Source organism: Archocentrus centrarchus, unplaced genomic scaffold (assembly GCF_007364275.1).
Source record: "Archocentrus centrarchus isolate MPI-CPG fArcCen1 unplaced genomic scaffold, fArcCen1 scaffold_72_ctg1, whole genome shotgun sequence".
Lineage (NCBI taxonomy): Eukaryota > Metazoa > Chordata > Actinopteri > Cichliformes > Cichlidae > Archocentrus > Archocentrus centrarchus.
Window position 1 is genome coordinate 103886 of NW_022060287.1, and position 7736 is coordinate 111621.

A 7736-nucleotide genomic window follows, 5' to 3' on the forward strand; every position below is an offset into this window, starting at 1 on the left:
TGGTAAAAGGAATCTGTCGCAGCGACGGAAAATTTTTTAGAATCTGAGGAGTTTTTTTTTCACTCCTGATCCACTCCATTCCAGTAGGTGGCAGTAATGCAGCTCTAAGCTGGTTTGGTCAACCGCAAACCCACAAGAAGAAGAAGATGACCGAGCACTATAAGATAAGATAGTGTTTATTTGTCACATGCGCAATTATACACAGTACAATGCACAGTGAAATGTGTTTTGTACCTGCAGCCATATATACACACACACACGCATAAATAAGGAGAATAAGAATAAAAAGTAATTCATACTATTGTAGCCCGGATGGAAATATGGGGATTAAATAAGCTTAATTCCTTTGGTCATAAAAGCAAAGTTAACAGGAGTGTAATGTACTTTGCATATAATGTGTATTGTGTAATGGAAGAGGAATAATGTTATGTAAATATAATGTTTTCTTACAAAGTTGCTGAATGTAACAGAGCTAACACTCTTAGTTCGTATTTTCTGAGTGGTCAGTGAAGGTGGTCTGTGCAGGTCTACCTGTTGTATTTGGCTGGGTGTGTGAGAGAGGAAGGAGAGGAGAAGAGAGAAAAACGGAGAACGGACGCAGCAGTTTTGGCTCGGAGCGCGCTAGCACACGATAAACTAACAGAAGAGAACTGGCTAGTAAATACTATCCAGTGACTGTTAGTAGGAGGCGTTGGGAAACCGCCTGCCCGACAGCTGTGCAGCCGCAGACGACGGTGATTCAGAGCGAGGCATCAGCATCGGCGGCTAGCAGCTAACGGCTAGCAGGAGCTCGTCGTGGTGACGAGCGCCATCATCTTTGCCCTGTCGGTGGCGAGTGGTGAGCGGAAACAGACTGCAGACGAGACCTGGTTGACTGTCGTCCGGAGGGGACGAGAGGGTGAGCTGGTTCGCAACGCGGAACTGTAAGTCAGACGTTTCTGGTGCAGCTATCGGTGAGTGAAGAGGAGTTTCGCCACTGTGCTGCAGCACACAACAATCAGGCCTGCAACGTTTGTGTGAATGCGAGCGTGTGTGTGGGGCCCATGTATGAGTACTGTTAAGTGACTGTGTATATTTGAATGACGGAGTAGTTAGAATTAACCCTTATAAGCCTAATCCATTCGGACTGATTGGGAAAAGCTAAGGTTGAGTTCAATATTTTTACTGGTATTATAAGAATACAAGTGTTTTAGTGTTTCATTTGTGTCTTACATTTTGCATTTAAAAGTGTGGTTTTCTATCTTGCGTTCACGTTCAGTAAATGTTCAGTTTTGGAGTTAAAGAGTCATCTGAGTCAGTGTTATTTTAAATAGTGTGTGATTTAAGTTTCTTAATAGTCATCACATCATTGTCCACAAGTGAACCTTCGTGGTATCCACTTTGCATCGGACCCACACCCCACCTAGTTTGGTCAATCCTGGGGTTCCCGGTCAGAACACAATATAAAGCGGTGGGGTGCTACACTATACACATTATACACGGAATTATAGAATATTATAATATTTACATTGTGCAATAATGGTCCAGTTAGGGCTCAGAGTTGAGCAGACGGATGGCTTGTGGGTAAAAACTCTTCTTCAACCTTTCAGTCTTAGCCCTCAGGCAGCGGTAACGCCGGCCTGATGGGAGCAGGGAGAAGAGAGAGTGTCCGGGGTGGCTGGGCTGTTTTAGGACCTTCATGGCCCTCAGCCTGCACTGCTTGGTGTAAATGTCCTGCAGGTTGGGGAGGGTGGTTCTGATGGTCCGTTCAGCTGATCGAACCACCCTTTTTAGGGCCATGAAGTCCTGCTTAGTGCAGTTTCCCATCCAGGTGGTGATGCTCCCACGCATGATGCTCTCGATGGTGCAGGTGTAAAAGTTCCTGAGCACCTTGAGTGGGAGCTTGAAGTCTCTCAGCCGCCTGAGGAGGTAGAGATGCTGTCTGGCCTTCTTCACAGTGATGTTTATGTGATGAGTCCAGGACAGGTTCTGTGAGATGGTCACTCCCAGGTATTTGAAAGTGTCCACTCTTTCCACCTCAGCATCGCTGATGAGAAGTGGATGGTAGTCCCTCTGCTGCTTCCTGCTGAAGTCCACGATCAGTTCCTTTGTTTTGCTGACGTTGAGCAGGAGGTGGTTCTCCTGGCACCAGTTCTCCTGTAATGCAGCTAATGTGGGCGAAATGCTATTTAATGGATTGGATTGCATTTTTTATTCATTCCCGATATCCGATCCAGTAATTTAGGTCAGGATCGGACCGATACTGATCCTTGTCTTCTTTCCTCTGTCCAGAGAAGACACCAAACACTTTCTTGGCAGGTTCCCTCAGCAATATAGCTATTATTTGCCAGTCACCTGGTAACTCTTCCTTACCACCCAGAGCTCGTGACAGAGAGTAGTGGGTGATGTGGATGATGCCCTTAAATGCTAGAAAAGCAGCTATTGCCTCCAGAGGTTAACAAAATGTTGCATGTAGACTACTTTGTGATGCAAACCTGCAGTAAGTGAAGCTGTACCTTTTCTGTGGGCATCTTTGTATCTTTGCACCCCGAAGAAGCCAATAAATTGTTGAATTTCTTTGTTTTTGCCCAGTAAAATAAAGGACTTTTCCAAACCTACCTTAAATTCCTGGATGTAGATCTTTTTACCATTCTTCAACCATAATCTTTCCATGTTTCCTGTCATTGCCATTGTTGCCTTCCATGAGTACTGGTGTCTTGTACCAGTAAATGGTAAATGGACTGGTTCTTTTTTACTCTTGAGCACTTAAATCGCTTTACCAGTATTTTCTTTTTAATATAACAGTACTGTTGTGGTTGTTGTACCTGCAGTAATTAAAATGTGTTTTATTGTGTAGAGAGTGATCCTGTCTACTCAGCAGTGAGAACAGAAGACATCAGTTACGGACAAACAGCCATCAGACCAAAGAGATCACGAGGTAAAGATGCTCTTTTTCTTTAACGTTGGACAGAGCCAAGCTCACCCTGCAGTCTTTATGCCACATAATGGCCCCCCCACACACACACACACCTGTTTAAACCTTTTATAGATGAGGGGCAGCCAATCAGAGTAAGGGTGTTTCAATTAAGGGTCAGCACCAAAGCCCAAAAAAGATAGAGAAGGATTATTTTGAACTGCAAATAGTAGAGTTTAGAGATAATAACATGGAGCTGGAAATGAACAGAATAGGTCCATTTTAAATGTAGAGATACCATATGTGTCCTGTCAACATAAATATTCTGCTCGAGATGCCATAGTGCCTCAGTCTTGGACCCAGGATTTTGGGGTTCTCTGTGGGTTTAGTGATTTCTTTTGGTTTTGAGAATCTCTTGTTTAACTTTTGTAATATTAGTTAGGCTGCCATTTTTTTCTTGTCATTATTACACATATCTAGCTCTTGAATAATTAAAACATGATGCATTAACATTTGTGAATGTGCATTGGACTGTTGTTAATGCTGCTCCTTTTAATGTAAGAAGTGATGTCAGGTGAGGGGTGCATTAGGCATGGGAGCATGCAGTTTTTCTACCGTGTGACTATGCTGTGATTATTCCAAATAAACGTCTGAAGTCTGAACTACTTCTACTTTCATACGCATCAGGATTAAGGTATTATATGATCTGATCTGATATTATATCTCCAATCTCATTGTACATCCTGTATAATGACAATATAGGCATTCCATTCTATTCTATTCTATTCTATTCTATATGATCACAGAGATGTTAGTGAAGCAACAGAAAAAGGCTCAATTAAAGATGTTCCTTAAGTGGTTTTAGTGGGTATGACTGAATAAGCTGCACATATAAAATACAGCAGAGAATCTGTATTACACTTTAGACATGCTGTAAATAAACAAAAATGTGTTGTTTCCAGCTGATTTTACACTGAAACTCTAATCATAACCTGCTCCTGACAGCTTGTTTTTATTCTCTCAGCTGCAGACTCTGTTCTGTTTAAGGGTTTAAGAATAAAGATTTAATGTAAAAACAGAATTCAAACAGGCTTAGACTACATACAAATCTGATATAAGGTCAGAGAGTAGGTGTCCTGTAATAGTATCATATCAATGAATAAAGTTGTGTCTAAGAATCTATATTTATTACTGATCCTCTTCAGGGAAACCAAAGATTTTAGATACTGAAAAACTTCAGACCCTCCTACTCTTCCAGCAGAGGTCTGAGTGATGCTGTTTTCTTGATCATCTGTGCGCCGCCTGCAGGTAGTCCAGAATGCGGCAGCACGTCTTTTAACTGGTATAAAAAAGCATGAACACATTACCCCGGTCCTGAGGAATCGATTTTAAGATTTTATTGCTTACTTTTAAAGCCTTAAATGGACTGGCACCTTTGTATCTGTCTGAGCTGCTTCACAGTCACACCCCTGTAAGAGCTTTGAGGTCATCTAACCAGCCGCTCTTACAAAGGCCTAAAACCAGACTAAAACAGAGAGGTCTTGTACAGCACTTTGGTCAATGTCGTTGTTTTAAATGTGCTTTATAAATAAACTTGACTTGATTGATTGATTTCTTGAGTGATTTCTGTTTTCTTGATTGGTCAGTGGGCAGTGATTTCATTTCTCATGATCCTAATCTGGAACTTAACCTGCTCCAGAGCAGATGGCAATGGCAGTTCACCCCGGGAAGAAGTGAACCCAGGTTGACTCTGAAGTCACCTGGATAAGCTTAAATCCTGGTTCATAGTAAGGCCTCTGGCATATCTGAGAAATCTTCTGTCAGGGAGGAGAGAAGCTAAAAGCAGCAAACGATTCACTTTTAATGGTGATTGAACTACAAAGCTTGTAATCATGTTTCCTGTTTGAACTGTGTGCGTTTGTGTTCAGACTTTAAACCAGAGCCAGACGTTGTCTACTCTTCAGTGAAGTAGCCCACCAGCCCAACCACTGACGTCCAGCTGCTGCTCTCTGACTGCTCCCCCAGCACCTCAGACCAGAAACCATCCACATGTTAAACTATCTTTGTGTGTGTTTCCCACTAATTACAGTAATGTAACCCCCATTTTCTCATTGGAAATTTTAAGTGTGTATTCTGAAAAAATACACACATGTATGCACACATAAAATATTTTTTTAAAACTGTGAGCTCTATATTGTAACTATTATTCATGTTTTGATTGTGTGGTTCTGTGGGTTTGACAAAGGTGTTAGATGGAAAATTTGACTTGTTCTGGTTTAGTTGTGGCTGAAGATACACATGTCTGAGTGTAGAAAACACAGAATGAACATTAAACCACAACCACAGACTCAAAACAACAGAAACATCATTCAGTGGCTGTAAACTGAAAAGCTTCAGCTCATCATGTGTTTAAGACTGAAAAGGTTTTTTTTCTTTATGTCCTAAATCACTTAAAAAAACAAAACAATAACAGTGATGCCTGAAAAATTATATTCTTATGAAGTAACTTTATGTCAGCACTTTGTGAGTTTGTGTTCAGATTTTAAACCAGTCCAACACTGATGTCCAGCTGATGCTCTTTAACTGGTCCCTCAGCACCTCAGACCAGAGCGCTGACAGAAACAATGCACTGACATATTTAGTCTTTTTCCTTTTATTACAGAGAATCTAACCCCAAAACTTTTTTCTGATGTTGGAAATTTTAATAAACAACTGGAAGGCATCTGTCTTGTCTGGCTGTGGCTACCATACCTACCAAGATCTCTTCAGTGCGGAAATTTATGGTTTAAACGTCAAAATACAACTTAAGACTATAAACTGAACAGAAAAGCTTCAGTACAGGATGTCTTTGAAACTGAAGTCACCTAGAAACCTACCAGCAGGTGATATAGCAACATTTTTATTTTTATTGTTTATCTTTTTAAGCAAAAATGCATTAAAATCTCTGGTAGCAGCTTTTCAGTCAGGATTTTTTTCTTTTATGATTACAAACTCAAAATATTGGGTTTTTGGCTGATGGTCCATTAACTACAAAGCATTTTGAACATGTTAACTTGGGACCTCACTCAATAATCACTGATATTTTCAATATATTTGAGTTTTTTTCTAAATAAATTATGTATGCACAGATTAGAATAAACCTGGCTCTCTCAGTAGGTGATCAGTTTTTTACTGCAGACCTTATTTTTTCAAAGCATCATATTGTTTTTGCTCCCCCCCAAGAAATATCCATAGTGTCACACTCAGTATTTTATCATGAACACAGAGAGCTGAGGTATTTAATGAAAACTGCAAAACTCATGTGATTCACACTTTGTTCATTCTGGATCACATCTCCTGATCCAATACAGATCCCCTGCTGTTAAACTGCCCACTGAAGATCGAAATTGAAATTTGAAGTTTGCTGCCATCTGCTGGTAATGTTGGGTGTTACAACAGAACAGCTGCTTTATAAATTCCCATAGTTGAATATTCAGGGCCAATACTAGTGATAAACAAACGGAGTTTTGTGAACCATTTTAACCAATTGTTTTGAAAATGGCTTAATTACTCAAAGCTTCAATTATAGCGCCCTCTCCTGGAAAAGTGCAATGATTTTAATTACACACGCATGCACACACCTCAGTGAGCTGAAGCATCTTTTCATTGTGTCATCATGTTGAAAGGATGGGCGAAAGATTGCAGCAAAAGTTGTCTTTAATTCATAACTCAGCGGTTACTGTTGACGGTACCGACGCTAAAATGTACAAGAATTAAACTAGCAGACTGTGTTGCTCTCACTCCTTCACTCATAACGAGATGAAGTGGTGTCAGTGAATCACCTGAACCACTCAGGTGAATGAAGAGAATGAAGCAGTTGCTGCTTTGGACGTCATATGTCACATGATTTTTTTCACCCTGTAGCAAGCTTCGAAGCAGTGGTTCTATGGAGTTGTAAGCCCAGGGTTTGAAGCATCTATCGAAGTTTCATTTTCATGCTCTCATCACTAACCTGTACTATGAAGCAGGATTTTGGCTTATGCAGGTACACTATACTTCTAAAAGTATTTACTCATCTGCCTTCACACATAATTGAACTTGAGTAACATCCATTCTTAATCCATAGGGTTTAATAATATGTTGGCCCTTTGCAGCTATCCATCCATCTCCACTTATCCTGTTCAGGGTCACGGGGGGGGGGGGGGGGGGGGGGGGCTATCCCCGCTGACATAGGGAGAAAGTCAGGGTACACCCCGTATAGGTCACCAGCCTGTCACAGGGCCAACACAGAGAGACAGACAACATCCACATGCTCTCATTCACACCTATGGGCAATTTAGAGTTTCCAGTTAACCTAACCCAGTAAGTGCATGTCTTGGACTGTGGGAGGAAACCCAGAGAGACACAGGGAGAACATGTAAGCACTACACACGGAGGGAGGGCCAAGGTGGAATCGAATCCAGGCCTTCGAGGTGGTATTCTAACTGTGAGGAGAGAGAGAAGAAGGGTCCCACTTTATGTCAAAATGAGTGATTTATGAGGGGGCAATAAAAATATGATTTATGTCATAATTTTACATCCGGATATATCATATTTCTATAACCGGAAATATTTTTTCATAATTTTTCATATTTCATAAACAGTGAAATGTAGGTCAGGAATGCTTGTGTACAACCTGTGTGCACCTACAGATCAGGGAGATTTTATTTCTTAATGAACAAAATAAAACCGGAGGTTTTTAATCCGATTGACACCTTTTTCCTCATCGTCATGGCCAAAACGCAGTGCGGTTGCGGTCCGTGGTGGAAATCGCTATTTAATGTTATGTGCATATGCCTTATTCTGCCTAAAAAAATAACAGAGC

The 7736-nt window shown here is 41.0% G+C and overlaps 1 long non-coding RNA gene across 1 annotated transcript; it reads left to right on the forward strand.

Moving 5' to 3' along the window:
• Positions 1-591: 591 nt before the first annotated feature.
• On the forward strand, positions 592-5615 carry LOC115777783 (uncharacterized). Its single transcript, XR_004019680.1, has 3 exons — positions 592-953; positions 2837-2917; positions 4822-5615. It is a non-coding gene; the product is annotated as an uncharacterized LOC115777783 (long non-coding RNA).
• The last annotated feature ends 2121 nt before the right edge of the window (positions 5616-7736 follow it).